This window comes from Anneissia japonica, unplaced genomic scaffold (genome assembly GCF_011630105.1).
Source record: "Anneissia japonica isolate Jap-2015-1 unplaced genomic scaffold, ASM1163010v1 scaffold3474_len973312_cov172, whole genome shotgun sequence".
Classification (NCBI taxonomy): Eukaryota; Metazoa; Echinodermata; class Crinoidea; order Comatulida; family Comatulidae; genus Anneissia; species Anneissia japonica.
Window position 1 is genome coordinate 767,399 of NW_022747780.1, and position 18,781 is coordinate 786,179.

The following is an 18,781-nucleotide window of genomic DNA, read 5'->3' on the forward strand; positions in this document are numbered from 1 at the left end:
ATGCTTAATAATAATAATAATAATATAGATGTTTTAAATGTATTTTAAATGTTTTGTATATATCTATTTTTTATGCTCTTTTTAATACAACCATTTCAGCTTTCAGCTGCTGTTTGTAATTTTATGTGACTTTCATACCTGAATAAATAAAAATAATAAATACAAATTGTATAAGTTATATTAATGTATCTAAAGTTAGAAGGCTTACGTACCCGGATGTATATTATCGTAATTCGATGCCTTTAAAATCATAGTTTTGGCCTGCACACAATCCCATATATAGTTTGTCGAGGAAATTAATACAAAACATAGGCCCAGCTGAAGCTTTCCATGACGTCAACATACGAAGACACGCCCCCTCGGCTGAACCCGTTGTATTTAGCTAGCAGACTACCACCTGTTCCTACTGCACCCAGACTATGAGGGCGCTCGCAGGAAGAACATGTGCTTTCTGTTTTTTCTCTGAAAACCACAGTAGAATATCTCTTTAGTTGTTGCTACCACTCTATTTATGACTTTTTTGGACAAGGAAGGCAATCTTTACTACAAGATTTGCTGAACAATCTGTAAGTAGACTTCAACACATTAAAAAATTACATGCTGAACAATCTGTAAGTAGACTTCAACACATTAAAAAATTACAGTTGTTGCTGCAGTCCTAGGGCCTAGGCTAGGCTAGAACTAAGCTGAACCAGACTGGGAACAGAAGCATTCTGGCCGGCCAGTCAGTACTGGACTTGTTCGGCCTAGGTTCACAAGGCATGGGAAGCAGTGGCGGCGCCAGGGTCTCAGATCATTTCGGCCGCCAGATGTTTAGCAATAAAAAATATGGCGCGCCAATAGAGTTCCGTTAGTAGACTTGTGAAGTGTGGTTGTTGCAGGATGCGGAAGCGTAAGCGTAGGCAAATAATAATGGTGTTCGATCCAGTGGTGGAGCCTTTGTCATAACAGAACGCAAATTATTTTTAATAGTCTTATTGAATTATTATTATTATTATTATTATTATTATTATTATTATTATTAATTGTTATTGTTGTTGTCGTGATGAAAAGTTAACACAAATAATATGGTGGCTAAACAAATGTTACCTGTAAATATTTTTTTTTATTTGTTTGTTCCCCGACAAAATTTATCGTCTTCCCCAAAGGGGAATATGCTTCCCCGATGGGGGGGGGGCTATGCTTCCCCGACGGGGGTCTATAGCCCCCAGCCCACCGTCTGGCGCCACCACTGGTTCGATCATTTCGGCCGCCAATCATTTCGGCCACCGCGCCAAATGTATGGAACGCCAAAGAGGCCACCAAATACACAACAGCTGTCCCTTATATATTATATAAATTCAAAGTGTAACCATCTCCGATATGTTTTACGTACAACATGATTTTTTAATTAAATACATTTGTTGATTTCGTTTGATGGTTAAGACAGTGACATGAATTAAAAGGGAAAATATTTACTGTATAGTATACAACCTCAATTCGTTTGTTGATATGTTTGAATTTTAGATTTATTTTTCTTGCGTGATTCACGCAAAAATATTTACTGTATAGCATATATATATTTCTTCACTTGTTGATATGTTTTAATTTTTTATTTATTTTTCTTCCATGATGAAAATGAACAAAAATTGTAGTGTTAAAAATCGTCTTGTTGTTTCTTGTTTTTTTTTTTTGTTTTTTTTGTGCTTTTTAAAGTTTATGGTCGAATAAATAAATGAAAGATGAAATGTATAGCTTATACTCTACATGTAGGATTTGTCATTCATAGTAATATACAGTTAGTTATTTCGTAAGTCACTGGTTGAGCCCTTTGAGCATTGGTGAATAAAACGAGAAAAAATTTTACACAAATTGCGCCTTGTGTTTTATGTACAACTTTGATGACATGAATACAAAATATAGTGCCGCCAATAATGATTTCGAATTTCAGAAAGAAATTAAAGTTTTAAAAAAAATTTTTATTACGCCCGCCGCTGCCTTGAAATCTCCAAAAATAATTGCATATTTCTTACTTAGGCCTATATATTATATGAATTTAAAGAATTTAACCATCTCCAATATGTTTTATGTACAACGTGATTTTCTAATTATATACTCTACATTTAAAGCATTTAACCATCCCATTACTATACGGTTTACCAATAAAACAAGATATAAAAGATACATGGTGTTATATTTTTTATTGTACAATGTGTGAAAAGTTTTACTACAATCAGTGCATAAGGACCAACGACGACCTGGAAGGTTGGCATTACCGCCAAAACCACAGAGAAAGACGAGGAAAGATAATTAAAATAAAAACTGTTACTTTTAACTAAACTGTGGAACTAACTACCAAAATGCACACTCATTTGAATAGTACTCTTATACAAACGAGAAGAATATGATAACAATGGTGGCTTTTCATCTGTTTACTTCTTTTGTAAGGCTATTCATGTTATGATGCATTTTGGTAGTTAGTTCCACAGTGTTAGCATAGTTAAAAGTAACAGTTTTTATTTAAATATTATCTTACCTCGTTTTCCTCTTTCACACATAGTAAAATAAAAAATATAACACCATGTATCTTTTTATATCTTGTTTTATTGGTAATCAGTGTAGTAATGGGATGGTTAAATGTATATAATTAGAAATATTATATATATCAACAAGTGATGAAACAAAGTTGTATACTATACAGTAAATATTTTTTGCGTGAATAACATGTCATCATGCAAGAAAAATAAATAAAAAATTCAAACATATCAACAAACGAAATGAAGTTGTATATTATACAGTAAATATTTTCCCTTTTTATTCATGTCACCATCTCAACCATCAAACGAAATCAACAAATGTGGCAAAGACAAGCCAAACCAGTCACTCGTCGCAAATCGTGTTTCAAAGAAAATGGCCAAAACATGCTGGAATGTCAAATTTTAAAAATCTATTTTATTGCACTAAACTAATCTTTACATATCTATACATCATTCTATGCCGTTATTTTCCCAATTTTCAATTTTTAAACAACACTTTTTAAGAATTTGATGATAGTTTCTGCATGAGAAATGCCTGAAATCATAAACTTTGAAGGCTGATTTTTCATATATTGTTCTTTAAACAGCTGTATGTTTAAAAGCTTGTAACTTCATAAGGATATGTCGGATTAGAATGATTTTTTTACCATTTTATAGCTATTATTTTACTCTCTAACACTGTATTAATAACTCAAAATCGATTTTTGCGACGAGTGACTGGTTTAGCTTGTCTTTGCCACAAATGTATTTAATTAGAAAATCATGTTGTACATTAAACATATAGGAGATGGTTAAATGCTTTAAATTTATATAATATTAATATATAGGCCTAATCTTAAGGAAGAAATATACAATTTGAAGATTTCAAAGCAGCAGCAGGCATAATAAAAATTTGAAAAAAAAAGCTATAATTTTATTATGAAATTCGAAATCATTATTGGCGGGGCATTTTATTATTCATGTCATCAAAGTTGTACATAAAACACAAGGCGCAAGATGTGTAAAATATTTTCTCATGTTATTCAACATTTCTCAACATACCGGTAAATAGATTCTTAATTATTCACTGTAGGCCTAGGCTTACATATTTTCTCCTCTTTGTTACTGACGTATCCAGCTGTCGTATGACTGCGTTCTTCTCATTGGCGGCTGTTTTTATTTGGCGGTCTCTTTGGCGTTCCATACATTTGGCGCGGCCGAAATGATCGAACACCGACCTAGTAGGGCCTATGCTCTAATTAAAAGGTAATAATATTGATTAATTTATACCCAATATTATCGGGTATATTTTGAAACAGCGCCGCCAACGTCTCGCAACTCACTAGGGGACTTCCGGTGGCCTAGCCTAAGCTGCAGCTGTCTATATTGCAAATCGACCACTGTGCAGCGGATAGCGCTGCTACACCTTTGCTATAGCAGCCGTAGACAACAGATACGATCTTGCTAATTACCGTATGTAAATATTGAAATACGGTAGCTTTTTAATACTTATAATTTTTTTAATTATAAAAATTTCATGTTTTTTTCCATTTTAAGTATTTGTGCTCGTTAGTAATTTAGATTTATCGTTGATTTAACCATGATGGTTAGTAGTATGTAGAGCGAAATGCTAGGCCTCTGAAAGTCCCCCATGGTAGTTGCCGGAAATTTTCATTTCAAATTTCTAGAAAATGGTCTATAGATAGTCATTCCTGTGGATACTGGCCTCAGCGATTTTAAAATCATACAGGTGTACGTATTATTGGGGAGCGATTTTAAAATCATACAGGTGTACATATTATTCAGGGGTATAGCCCTCCTCCCCGCTAAGAAAAAGGCAAAAAAGTTACTGAACAATAAAAAAATAATAGTGATATGAATTTCAGAATATTCATTGTGGGCATCTAATAACATATTGTTCTAAGTGGGATTCACCTAAAATTACTGTTTTTATGTTGCTAATTGACTATCAAAAGCAAAGGTTAGAATGAGCTCAGTATATCCATACAATATTATTGTTAATAATCACAATTTTGTTTTCTAAATTACTATTCATAAATGTTAAAAAATTTTTGTTTTAAATATTCATCATAAATTATATTTACCCAGTATTATAAAACTTCTTACTTGTGCAATACATCATCATAAATGACGTTTACCCAATATCATGGAACTTCAATTTGATAGTATGGAGGTATTATCCATGCTATCAGAATGCTGTATCATTATAAATGATATTTACCCAATATCATGAAAATTCAATCTGATAGTATGGAGGAATTAACCATACTATCAGAATGCTGTACGAGAAGGTTGAAGAGAATTACATTGGGATGTCTTATAGTCAAGTTTTATCCAACTGATGTTGGTGTTGAATATATATAAATAAAAACCCTATGAAATAATGTTATTTAAGGGAGAATTAATTTAAATTAATATTACACATTTACTTTTACCATTTTTATTATTAATGCAAGTCTTAATATTTGTTTGTTAAATCTAATATCATTTTTGTGTTACAGGCTGTTTGCTAGTTGACTCATTTGCATAATTCAAGAGACCATGGTCTCATCACAATGATGTATTATGATAATGAATATTCATTGTCAGACACTTGAAACTACAAAAATCTGGAAACTGCTGAAATGACACCACAACAAGAACAACTTCTAGATAGCATGTAAATGTGCATTTCACCACAGCGAATCACGCGCACTTTGTAGCCTTCCACCGCTTGGATAGGCCAGGGAACATTTTAAAGTAAGTCCACAATCAGACCAACACATAAGTTACTTATATATAATTAACCTTCTTGACAAACAATCCATCTAATCACAACCATCCATTTCATGAATGCATAATAAATATTTCAGTGTAGACCAGGTAGTGTTAATGTCCATATTTGCTACTATGTACAAGGTTCACCTTGATTTTACAATTTTTAGCCCACTCCCTGAGGGAGAGGGCTTGTACTATGATTTTGAGTCATTTCTTTTTCTATCAGGGCCTTCATTTTTGAAGCGATTTCTATCAGGGCCTTCATTTGTGACGCGATTAGGCTGATTTTGTAATAATATAGAAGAAAAAGCTTGGGAAATTTAAAGTATGTAAAGAGTTTTTCGAAAATATTGTCGGGAAATCCGTGAAATTGTATGTTTTTATATCATATCTCTTGCCATTGGGATGGGTTTCTTAAGAAAGGGTGTTCGTCATTGGTCATATTGTGTGTATAAACCAATCACAGCCTAGAATGGTATGCTTTATGGCAAATAATGCATCTGTGTTGAGTCTAGATAGTGATATGTACTGCTGTTTCGTTTCGCTTGCAAGGCTGGGTGGTCTAGAATATGAAATAATACAAAAGAAATTATATGTTGGTTTTTTGTTTTTTTTTGTCCCTCCTCTACTCTGTTACTTTTGGCAGGATAATTTTGCTAAATTAAAAAATAATATTTTTGTATTTCTCCTGCCCGCCGCTAAACACTAAAAAAATTAGATGAGCTAAACAAGATATTAAAAAAATATTGTCTTATAAGCCAATACCTGATTTTCAACAAAAATTGCGTAGAAAACAGCCTTTGTTTTCCAAAATATGTGGGCGGATTTCTAGGGTCAATTTATTCGCCCATGCAGGCCTTATTTTACAGTCAGGAATATGGGAAAGAAAAAAGTCCTTGGTATGAGTATTTTAATTGTGCAGTGACTACATCTAAAACGTAAGGAGATAATGTGCAAGCAATTGAGAATTCTGCATTAACAGTTAGGCGCGATCGGCAAATTATTCCAGACGGCAAAATGCGTATAGGTCAACACACTATCACGAACGCGTCTAAGAAATCAACCATTCTAATTACCATTCTAATTACCATGCTACATGAATATTCATTTGATACAAGCTTGAATTACGGCTTGCGTCTGGACGACAGTGAATTGTTTGGACGCTTGTTGGGACGCTATTGTTTACTACTACTACTAGCACGGCCAACTGGCCCACTCGAGTGTGTAGAAATGCTGGCGGTTCAAATAATGTTATTATGCAGCTCCTATTCTTTCTTATACGTACATGTGACTATACTTTCTCTATGCTTATATGAAGCTATAAAATGAGATTTGTAAATTACATGATGACAACGTGCCTGGAGGTCCAGGGCGCGGAATGCGCTAAGCGAGTTAGATTGGAATTCGCTTTGTACGCTGCTCTGTAGATAGAACCATGTTGAGACTCTAAAAATATAGCACTGACGTTTTCTTTGATAAAGTGATGGCGGGCGGGTACATTAGAATTACAAATCACAAACATACTTCAAATATACTTTAAGTGCCATGGTATAGTCGGCGTTACATTCTGGCCTAAATATAAAATTGTCATACTTGTCATAATCGGTGTTCTCCGCAGGGCAATAAGCTGTAATGGTACCGTTACAGCTTCATTCAGAAAACAATTTTACCTACATTCATTGTGCCTACATCACTCTTTCTATTTAACATTTTAAAACACAGTTTATTAATTGTATACTATTTCTAAATAAACATCAACAACTTCAGACATTCTGAAGTCTAGGCAGTGAAAGTTGGCCCTCATCCAAAAAACCAAAAACAATCACGCACCAGTGGCACTAGGTGAAAGGTCGACCATGTGGCTTTCTCCCCTCGTGCGTAATTTTTTTCTTAAAACTTGCTTTTTATATCTAAATTATTATGTCTACGTGGTAATAGATAAATTTCTACACAATATAATGTTTATTATTTGTTGTTTTATTTTTTTAATTAATTATTAATGTATTTAATAGTAGTCTAGTACATGCAAATTTGCTATGTCAAAAAGGCTCACCATACACTGTGTTTGGCTGTGGTATCTCTCTGTCTATTGTCATGGTATGGCAAGCTTCTGATAGGTATCTCTTTGGCGGTTTGAGCAGAGTTTGAGATCGTTTCAAGAGATACCTAGGCCTAGCGTGTTACCTGTCAAGTTTTTTTTTTTGTACAATAGCTTATAATTTAAAGTATAGAAAATAAACTATAACAAAATGAAAACATACACAACTAAATGGAAAATTTCATTTACCGGTAAACCAATAAATAATTCTACTTATAAATTTAAATTCCAAAAATCAACACATTTATTTTAAAAAATACAAGTCACAGTGTCAAGTGCATATACTTTGCTATGTAAATAACATTTTATTATTAATTATTATTACAATTTTAAAAATAAAATACCTTAAAAAAAATTAATGTAATCTTCTGGCTTGGGAGGCCCTATACATTTTTATTAGTTTATCACCCTATCTATGGTGGAAAAGTGATGAAGAAGGGAAGGCCGAGTTTTTTTTTCAAATTTTATTTTAAAAAATGAAAAAAATATTTTTAAAAAATAAATAAAAATTGATTTTTGATTTTTTTTTTTTTTTTTTTTTGTAGAGTAATAAAGTAACAAATTTTTTTTTATTGGGCCTAATAATTTTATGACCTTAAAGCAGGATTATTACAACTGCGGCATCGTGAAATATGCGCCGAATGAGGTGTCGCCGCGCATATTCCCATTACACCTTAAAAAAATCCTGGGGAGAACACTGCAAAAACGTTTTTTTATTACAAATTTACTTATTTTTAGTTGTTTTTCTTTCTCTCTTTTATACATTGATCGCACCAGATTTGTGTGTGCCGCTGAAACAAAAGTGTATGTTAAGTTGAATAAATAAATAAATTACAGTATTATCGCGAGTTGTCAGTAAAACCTTTACTGTGTAGACAATGGTTTAGCCTTACCCGTTTTTATGGAATTCACAAGTTGAAATTTCCAGGGGAAATTCGGCATAAAAAATATGTGTTTCGCATGAAATTCACGTAAATTCAATTAATAAATGTTGTTTTATAAAATGTAAATATAATTTAGCTTAGTATAATGCAAAATTTCATCCATTTGATCACGGACAACATTTTCGGAGGCATGGGTCTTAGCATGTGATCCCCCTCAATGGCAAGGGGAGCAATTAATTGCTGTGCTGGATGTTACCACAGCTGCACAGGAGGGTGATTGCTCTTCTTAAAACATGATGGTGGCATGCGACTACATAGGAAATAACTAAAAATTCAGATTTTTTAACGTTATATTTGCTCATCAATTTGTAAAATCACTGAATATTACGATAGTCTCACCTATGCAAGGTACTAGAACAACGTCCCAGTATCCAACTATTTTTTTAGCATTGACCAGGGACCTCCCTGAGTTTACTTACTTCTGTCAGTTCTTGCACACATAGGTGGCGTACAAAGAGAGTTCGCTAGCAGGTAAACAAATCCGTACTTGGGTATAGCGGCGCGTAGACAGGCGTATTTTATTTTCATTTTATTTTAATTCACATTCAACAGTGGGGAGCCCGCCGCTTACAGAATGGAATACGTAAAACACAAGAAAGACGGAAAACATCAAAATCACTTACTCAAGACCTTTCTCAATTTTGTACTTAAAAATATTAAAACTATTATGATTCATTTTAGAGAGTTGTCTATAATAATATTAATAATAATAAGTAATAATAATACGTTTTACGGTGTATTCAACCAGCCATAGTTAAAGGGGAGTAGCAAAAGCCAAAACGGAATATCGGCGTCCAAACGATGCACTATTCAAACGGCGTTTTTAGACGCGTTTTGGTAGATTAAAAGAAAGCACGTCTGAACACAGATTTGTCTTCTGGAATAATTTGGCGATCGCGGCTAAATATACAGTATATTAATGTCAAATACATTTATGTGATTCTTGTTCTTAAAATAATTACATTAATGATTAACATTAAAATTTCATTATTTGACCTAATGTTGGAAGTAAATAATGATGATGGTAATAATAATATTAAAATAATGTTTTTATTTGCTACTGTATGGACAAGTATTATTGTAGAATTAAAATTTACATTTAATGTTTGTAAATATAAATGTTGCTTTTCTTTTCCTAATTCTGGTTTTTAAATAAATGTATGTATTTTATTTCAGCAAAAATTTTGTAGAAGGCTGAAAGATTTCAGCAAACCGGTGGAATCATCCTGCTCATCTCACTGACTATAATGTTGCTTTCTTGTTTTGCGCTCGTTAATTCTGCTGAATGGTGAGTGAAAAACTTGTTCTTATGAATTTCTTGTCTGTTGTAAAAGCTTTGTGTAATAACGTTCGACCTGATTCATCACTAAGAATCAACATTACAATTTCAATATTACAACACAAAAACCCTAATTAAATTATTTTAAAATAAATTAAAATAAAATTTTACATGAAATAAGTTTTTAATTGAAATTAATATAAATAACAGGGTGATACAATTGGAGAGATCAAAATAATGATATTATTTTTAAATTTATGTCATTAATATGACAAAACAATGAACAAAACTATATAGAGTGGTTTTCTAATAAGTATTGACCTTGACAAACAATTACAGAAAGTGAACATATAGACCCATTAACAACTTTTGAGAGATATTTATGTTTGGGACATCAGAAATTTAAATGACCCTCACATTTACACCATAAACTGGATCATGCCCAACACATAATTTCTTCCTTATAATTTTGTTAAATTTTCCCATATGTTTCGTTCAGATTGATCCGTTTTAGAAATATCTGGTCTGGGACTTTTTCCTTTGAATGTTCCTCATATCCATACCCTACTACGGATCGTCACTAAAATTTGATTATTTCTTTATTTGACCATGAAAAACTATTCTGCAAAGTTTCATTTTCATCCAATTATATCTGGGATGTAAGCAATTAAATAACCCTTAAATTTACACCCTAACCTGGATCGTCCCCAACACATAATAATATCTTCATTTTATCTTTCCCGAAAGTTTCATTTAAATGAGTTGATCCATTAGTGTGAAATATTTGGTCTGGGATGTTTTCATTTGAATGGTCCACATATCCACACCCTGCTCTGGATTGTCACAAACATTTAATCATTTCTTTACTAGACCTTGACAAACTGTTATACAAAGTTTCAATCATACCCATTGATATTTACTGTAGGTCTGGGACCTGACAAATTTAAATGACCCTCAAATTTACACCCTAACCTAGATCAATCTCCCAACACATAATTTCTTCCTTGTTACTTGGTTACTTTCCCGAAAGTTTCTTTCAAAGATCAATTGACCCGTTTTTGAAGTATCTGGTGTAGATTGATTGCCCTTAAATCACATTAATTGGTCCTCACATCCACACCCCACTTTAGATTGACACTAAATATTAGGAGGCACATCCTTGATGTATGGTTTATGCTTCGACAAATCATGGATAAGTTTCAAGCATGGTAAAAGATAGGGAAAAAAATCAAAACAAAAACAATGGCTTTTCCAGCTACTGCTGAGAAAAGATAATAATAATAACAACAGCGCTCAGTAGAGAGCATCCTGCCCACCACCAATCTCTTTCTATAAAATAAATCCTCAAAAATATGTTTTTAATTTTTAACCACCATCTACTTAAAATACACTAACACAAAATTTTCATTCAGATCAGTTGATTCGCTTTGAGATATCTGATCTGGGACGTTTTGCTTTGAATGGTCCTATATCGACATCAAAATTAAAGCATTTTTCGAACGCTTTTCATTGTGTCAGTTGTACACCTGCCTATTCCCTGGCTTAACACCCTGGCACGTTTTACTCTTATAGCTGACCAAAAAAATACCTGCCATGTATTGGTGTTGAAATGAAAATATTATGCAAATAGAAATATGAGGATTTGGTTTTTAGCGTCACATGTTTAAATGTAAAGATCCATTAAAAATATTCCCAATCAGTTCTGAAAATGTGAAGTTAAGTATAATGGTCATTTTCACAGTAAGGGGTGTAACTTTTTCCAACAGGGGTCGAAATTTCAAAATAGGTTTCCATATACATTTCTACAAAAATCATATGTAGAAATGTCCAAATTATTTTTAAAATGTCATTTTGGAGCTTAATCTACATTAAAAACTTGACTAATGCTATGCTAAACCTAATAAATATGATCACTTTGAGCAAAAACTACATTAGATTTGCATTGCTCAACTGATATCATGTGCAGAGCAAAAACATTTTAATTAACATTTTTCATTGTCATTATAATGTAGTTCATAGACTAAACATTTTTTCTTTGTCAAACTGAATTGGTCTTTCAATATTTTAATGTAATTCCCCATATAACATGAAAAATTATACTAAAATAACTTTTTTTAGGTTCATTTACCTATTGCAAAAGCGGATGTGAAGTAAAACATAGTGTACAGATAACCTTTAGTTAGGGTTACTTACCAATGCAAATTCTAAAGAAATTGCGCATTCATTATACCAGAGATGTAATTTTCAGGATAACACGTTTCGGAGATTTCAGTTAACAATAACATAGGTTTCGGAGGATTCAAAAATGTTAACATGATAAGCTCATTATTCAGATAACAATTTTTTGAAAACCCAAACTGTATTATTAATAAAAAGTCTAAATGTAATTTATTTAACATACTGTATTCGTTTGAAAATTGTTTTACATTGGTTACAACGTCAACGAAGTACTGTACCCTTACTGTACCAATGCGTCCTGTCTTATGTTTAGTAGTTAACATTAGCAACCCATATTGGGTTGTCATTCTATGGAAATATATACCGTATATTCTGGTGTATAAGCCGCACCTGTGTATAAGCCGCCCCCCCCCCCCAACAAATTAGGACACGAATATCACAATTTTTTGTGTCACCTGTGTATAAGCCGCACCTATTTTTAAGCTCCAAACCGTTCCCATAAGGTTAAGTTTTTAATTATTTTGAAACATTGATATTATTTATAAATGTTCACATAAAGAAATTTCATCTTTTTCGGCAAAAATGCATGTAAATTGCTGGCTACCGCCATGTTAACAACGTATTCTTGCTCTAGGCAGCCGGCCCTAGAGAAATCCCCATTTTTTGCTAGACGGTCGTGCTACGTTAAATTTTCAAAATCAGTTTAGTTTAAGTTTAATAAAATAAAACACTTATTGAGTATATTTATCTATTTTAAACAATCATTCTATTATTATGTTGACTAAAATAACAGTCAGTATTAGGCTAATTAGGCTGATTTTCGCTGCGGCTCGCGATCTGAACTTGGTTAATGACCGGTATATAGGTCGCACCCCAAACTTCAAGGGGGGTGGGGGGTGGAATCGCGTATAAAATTTGTGGCTTATACACTGGAATATACGGTATTAAGAGTAAAATTCAAAATGTATTTCAATTAAATTGATTTTGTTGTATCAAAGTTGAAGCTCATGAAACTAATTTGGAGGTTTCAAGTTAATAATGACACATGTTTCGGAGACTTGAAAACATGTTAACATACAGTTATATTTAATAGTTATACTTTAATACTGTCTAATACCAAACTTAACAATTATTTCCGAACTAAACCAACTTACAAGGTTGTCACTGTATAAAACTAGGGTGGGGGTGATAGACATTTTAACATTTCAAAGAAAAGGGTGGTGTGGGTGATAACATTGGTAAACTCTGAATCACATGTGGGCTAAGTGATAGAAAACCCCTCATTTTTTAAGGCCCTACTCTAAATAATAAGAGTTGATTTTAAGGATGGAAGTGTGGGTTAATAAGGGTGGAGATCGAGCCATGAAATTAGGTTTAGACTGGATGGAAAACCCCCTCTCTTGCAAAATATATTATACAATACTATATAATCTTTTATTATTTTTAGTAGTAAATATTACAATAGTTAAACATCTAACAATGAGATTCTATAAGGATTGCACATTTATAAATGCCCAATATGCAATACGAGTAGATTTCCAGTATAAAAACGTAATGGTACTAGATTTAGTCTACAGGAGTATGTGCTTCAAACAGGTCATTCCATTCGTAGAAGTGTTTTGATGAAGAAAGTGTACCTTTTTGGAAAGGGTTTTCTAGTTTAAAACTCAATTGGGCTTATACGAAATTGATTATAAACTTGAATTGTTAATCTTATTAATGTAAGGAATACAGTGCAACAGTATGTTCACGTTTACTTTTATTTACAAGTTGAATTATATAAAATTCAAATTCACTGTTGTAATATATAGTTCGCCTAATTTGCTTTTGAAAAATCAACTTATTTAATATTTACAGGAATGTTAAACTTTCCATATTTCCTCACTTTTTAGTGCTAGATAAATTTTGAATTGGTGCTATGTAAATATTTGTTATGATTTATATTTATCATATCATTTATATATGATTTATATATTTATAATTATTAGTATTATCATATCCTAATTTGATTAAAGACCAAATTTTGTGATGATTTTCCATTCATACTTGCGCACAGTTCTTGAATAGGCCTATATCATAGCACCAATCTTTTAGGTGTCTTAACATTATTGAAGACATTTTCCTAATGTCCATTAAAATATCGTATAGAAACATTTTACACTAACACTAATCTAAAAAATATTAGACGAGGACTTACCACACTACAAAAGCAACACATGTGAGAATTCATTAAATTCAAATTTTGTTAGTACAGTGTAGTGGAAGGAGCAGATATTTAGTATAATATTTAGTATTTTAGGTAAGTAGAATGTACCGCTTCAGTGTAACAGAATAATATATATAAATTGACCATATTACTAAAATAATTTTAATACATTGACAAATAAGGAATGTTTACATCTATCACAAATTTAACAAAGTACTGTACAATCCAATTTTATCTTTCCGGTATCTTTAAAAAAAGAAATTAAATGAAAAGAAATATAATACTCCTGGGCAGTGGTGATGGTCAACAATGTCCCCCCCTCCACCCAAGATGTCAGAGTGCTTTCTGTACAGTAATAGGGAAAATGATATATAATTACTGTATACTAATAATTGCCAGCAGGTTTTTTATATTTTTCTTTTTTGGCGGGGAGTGGGGTATTCATTTATATATAGGAGAATAGTTTTCAGGCTAATCTAATATTATTTTTGGCTTTCAAGTCTCTCAAACAGTGGGAGGGTGACAAGACAGAAGATGGTTCCTCACATCATTTAAAATATTGTCATTTATACAAGTGCCTTTTTTCTTTTTGGACAACCTTTTTTCTTTTTGGACAACCCTCCGGCAAATATCTAGACCCACACCAGTTCTCAGAGCCTCATGAAAGGTGGCTTTCGTGAGTTATATATAATGTTAGTACTATATCATTAATTATTGTAGGCCCTGCATTTATTGTATTGTACATGAAAAAATAGGAAGAAAGTACAATACAAAAAAGAATAGTGGCTTTGAATTGTACTGAAAATTATATAAATAATAATGTAGATTAGTGGTAGGGTGTAGATTTTGAATGACAGAATAAATTATTCCAATATATTGAGAGGGTGCTGTAAACTGCTTGTTTATCAAGGATTTGTGATTTTATTGCAGACCATTCTGATTTACATGGTCTGTCAAATTACATTATAAGGGGTTGGTGACTAGGTGTTTTATTAAAAAAATACCTGTTGTTTAACATAAAAGGAAGCCCCCAAAACAATTCAGAAAATCATTTAAAAGTTCCATAATAATTTGTCAATGTATTGAGAAATTTTACTTAAAGATGTAGATGGTTTATATCCTGAATTGTTTTCAAGCCTAAACCAAGTATGTGTGCAATACTATTTTATCATTTGATAAATTACTCTTGCAGTGTCAAGAGTTAGAAAACAATAAATACTAATTGGGTTTCTGAATGCAATCAGTATTACTAGTTACATGTATATCAATAAAACAAACCATCCAGAACTTAAAATTGATTCCTATAAATTTAGTAGATCAAAACCAAACATAGCATAAAATTATAAAAATATTCCTAACTCTAAAAATAAAAGCAATAGAAAATATGGTGTTAACAAGTGTTTGAAGCCCCCGAAAAATTTTTTTAACTTTACAGGTAATTCTTTAAAAAGATTAACTTAATAATTAGCTAGGTATAGTTTTTTAATGTTCTCCACAACTCAGCTTATAATTCTAATGCAGATTCAGGATGATACACATCAGTCTAGATGTTAAAAATGCTATTTACGTTATTAGTGTTTTGGAGGCTTCAATGCATTTCGGAGGCTTCAAGTGTTAACGGAAAGTACATATTGTCTCCATTTTCCAAATCACATGGCATATCTCTACTATAGTGACTTGTAGGTCAACTTGCAACATTTTGATAAATAGAATTAGTAATTTAGTTCATTCAGGGTGGCTGAAAAGTTTGTTTCGGAGACTTCAAAACAGTTAACGGAAATTGACTCTATTAAAGTTAAGTTTAAAAATAATTCCTTTGAAGCCCTGGGAGGGATCAATTAAGTTTTGTCATCAATTTTAAGTTCAGTTATCAACTGTTACATCCAAAATGGAATTAAGGAATATAAATATAGTATAAATAAAGTACACGTGTCTCCAAGACCTCATTTGGTGATAGTGCATTTTCTGTTATTGGACCATGTCTATGGAATAGCACTCCTTATGAGATCTGCCAGGCTCCCAGTGTTAAAATTTTTAAAAAACAACTTAAAACGTATCTGTTTCCTAGTAAGTAGTTTTGTATCTTTTAACAGTAGTTTTAAGATTTCTGTATATATAGAAATATATATTTTGAACTTTGATATGTACAGCGCTTTGATCCTTTTGAAAAAGCGCTTTATAAATGCAAAATAATAAATAAATCAATCAATTATTACACATAGATCAACCTGCAAGAGCACTACTGAGCAAATTGTTCAAAATGCAAAGGTGCACCCTTTATTGTGAAAATGACTGTATAAAACGCTGTATACCTTTACTGTAATAGTACTAATTTTTAAATATTCATTATCTATTGTTTCTGCCTACGGTATATGGTAAACCTATTTTTTTAATTGTCCTCATATCCACACTGTACTCCGGATGGTCCCCAAAATTAAAATGTTTTTTCATCGAAACATGACAAATTATTGTGGAAAGTGAAATTTAGATCCATTGATTATTCTTAGAGATGTTTAGGTCTTGGACATTTTAAATGAGACTCAAATTCACTCCCAAATTTGGATCATCTTCAACACATAATAATATCTTCCTTGTAACTTGGTTAAACTTTCATTCATATTCTGTTGATTAGTTTTTAAAATATCTTGTGTAGAACGTTTGCTCTAAAATCCTTTAATTGGTCCTCACATCCACACCCTACTCAGGGGTGGTGCCAGAGGGGCTGGGGAGCTATAGCTAGAGGATTTGAAAATATATTAGATGGTTACATTGCATACTCTTTGTTTCTTGCTTTATTCAAGTGTTTTGGTTTTGGAAGCTGATGTCAACATTAGAAAGCATAGCCTACATGAAGTCATATTATAGTAACTCGGTGCCTATCAAATAAGTAATAAAAATTCGCCATAATTCATCCCCCACCGGGGGCCCCTAGGCAGCCCCCTTGGCCCCAGCCAAGTGAGACTTGATTCACTCCGCTAGCCCCCGTCGGGGCCTTTAGCCCATCCGTCGGGCAGGTCCTGGCGCCACCCCTGACCCTACTCTGGACAATCACCAAAATTTAATCATTTCTTCATTGAGTTATACCTCACTCCATGTTATTTTCAATTATGTCTGTGCAGTCTTTTCTTAAGATATGTCGCACACACAAAAAGAACATGCAAAACACGAAGATGTTATACACACACACACACACACACACACCCACACCCCCGCACACAAGTTTTACATGACTGAAAACATATATCTCATGGCGAAGATAATAATAATGATTTGTATAGCGCGCATATCCACTGTAAGTGCTCAAGGCTTTATTACCTAACAAAAAACTAGTCTATCTCTGTAATTGTAATATTACAGAGATGATAATGATATTTATCATTATCATCAAAATGAATGAATTTTTTTTTTTTTATTACTCACAGTTTAACTTGGAAAATATTATAATAAAATAATAAATATGTGTTATATGCCCTAGTTAAAACAGGATAATTAAAATATACATTTAGGGGGAATAAAATAAATTATTAATTATAATTTAATAATTTATTCATTTTCTAAATAGCAACAGCAAAGTTTTTAAAATCCTCATAAATATAATAATTTAATAAATATAATAAATAATCAAGCCCAATGAATTTTACAACAATAATAATTTTCTCTTAATTCATGGACAAACTTAAGAATAAATAATTTAGAAAATATTCAAAATTTAACAATTTAAATGGTATTTATTGTAAATAGATTTAGGCTATTTAGTAATAAATTATCTGCTTAGATGAACACAATTTGAATTTATTTGGGCAATCCTAATTTAGGCTTGCCCAAAAAAATCTGATAATGGTACGGGCCTTTATGGGCCGATTCGGACGAGTAAAATTTAACTGGGCACCACCAGCTGAGTGGTCGCGTGCGGCAATTAAATAATGCCCCTGGGTATAGAAAATTCGAAAAACATCTGGCCCAAAAACCCACCTTTTTTACTGGATATTTCAATTACACCTTGCCTCAAGGTGTAATTAATCACTTGTAACAAGGCCCAGGTCACAAGTTGACCCTTCAGATTTGTAAACAATGCCGGGTCAGAGTGCACTGGACTGCATGATTCTTCGCGTTGTTGCCCAAGCTTTCTTTCCACGCTGGTCGTTGTCTTCGTCATTGCTGTACTTTCTTCGTCGAAAAGCTTGGTTTAGATCGAATCCGTCGTCGAGAAGCAATATAAAAGTTGTCAGGATGGTTAGGTCGGCTGGGTTAATCATAATTCGGCATCAATTTGTAAGGATAATCGTAAGGAAATGAGTAAATTTTATAAAAAGTAAGCAGAAATAGCGTAAATTCGTGTATGAAGTATTGAAATTGCCGCGAAAACATTGCTAATTTGACACGGGCTCGTCAATCAGGTCACGAACTATTCAGAATTCTGACCTTGCAAAAGCTTGTAAAATACGTAACTTCCGTCAAATTAATGGGTAAATGGATTGTTATTTTACTCGTCCGAACGACCATCACATCCCGAGGCTATATAGTAGATTACCCATGTAATTGAGTTTACGTCCGAATCCAACCTATGATGCACCTTATCCTTGAGGTTATATTATAAAGGGCAATTATTTTCCCTGATCATTGGGTCCACATGCGTTAAGTGTTGTAGCTGGTATTTAGCGCAGGAGCAGGCTATCCTACCAGGTGCTGATACCATTTATATTAGTAGTAATTGGTATCAAAGGCCAAACAAACTGAATTCAAAATTTATTCTGTACTGAATGTTCCTTCCTCAGTATAAAGTACCCAAAGTGCCTAAAATAA

The 18,781-nt window shown here is 32.5% G+C and overlaps 1 long non-coding RNA gene across 1 annotated transcript in view; it reads left to right on the forward strand.

The window, feature by feature from the left end:
• The first annotated feature begins 403 nt into the window (after positions 1 to 403).
• LOC117120623 overlaps positions 404 to 18,781 on the forward strand; it is a 29,751-nt gene continuing 11,373 nt past the window's right edge. The window contains exons 1-3 of the long non-coding RNA XR_004447388.1: positions 404 to 566; positions 5,018 to 5,255; positions 9,492 to 9,603. This is a non-coding gene — a long non-coding RNA (uncharacterized LOC117120623). The remainder of the gene's footprint in view (positions 567 to 5,017; positions 5,256 to 9,491; positions 9,604 to 18,781) is intronic.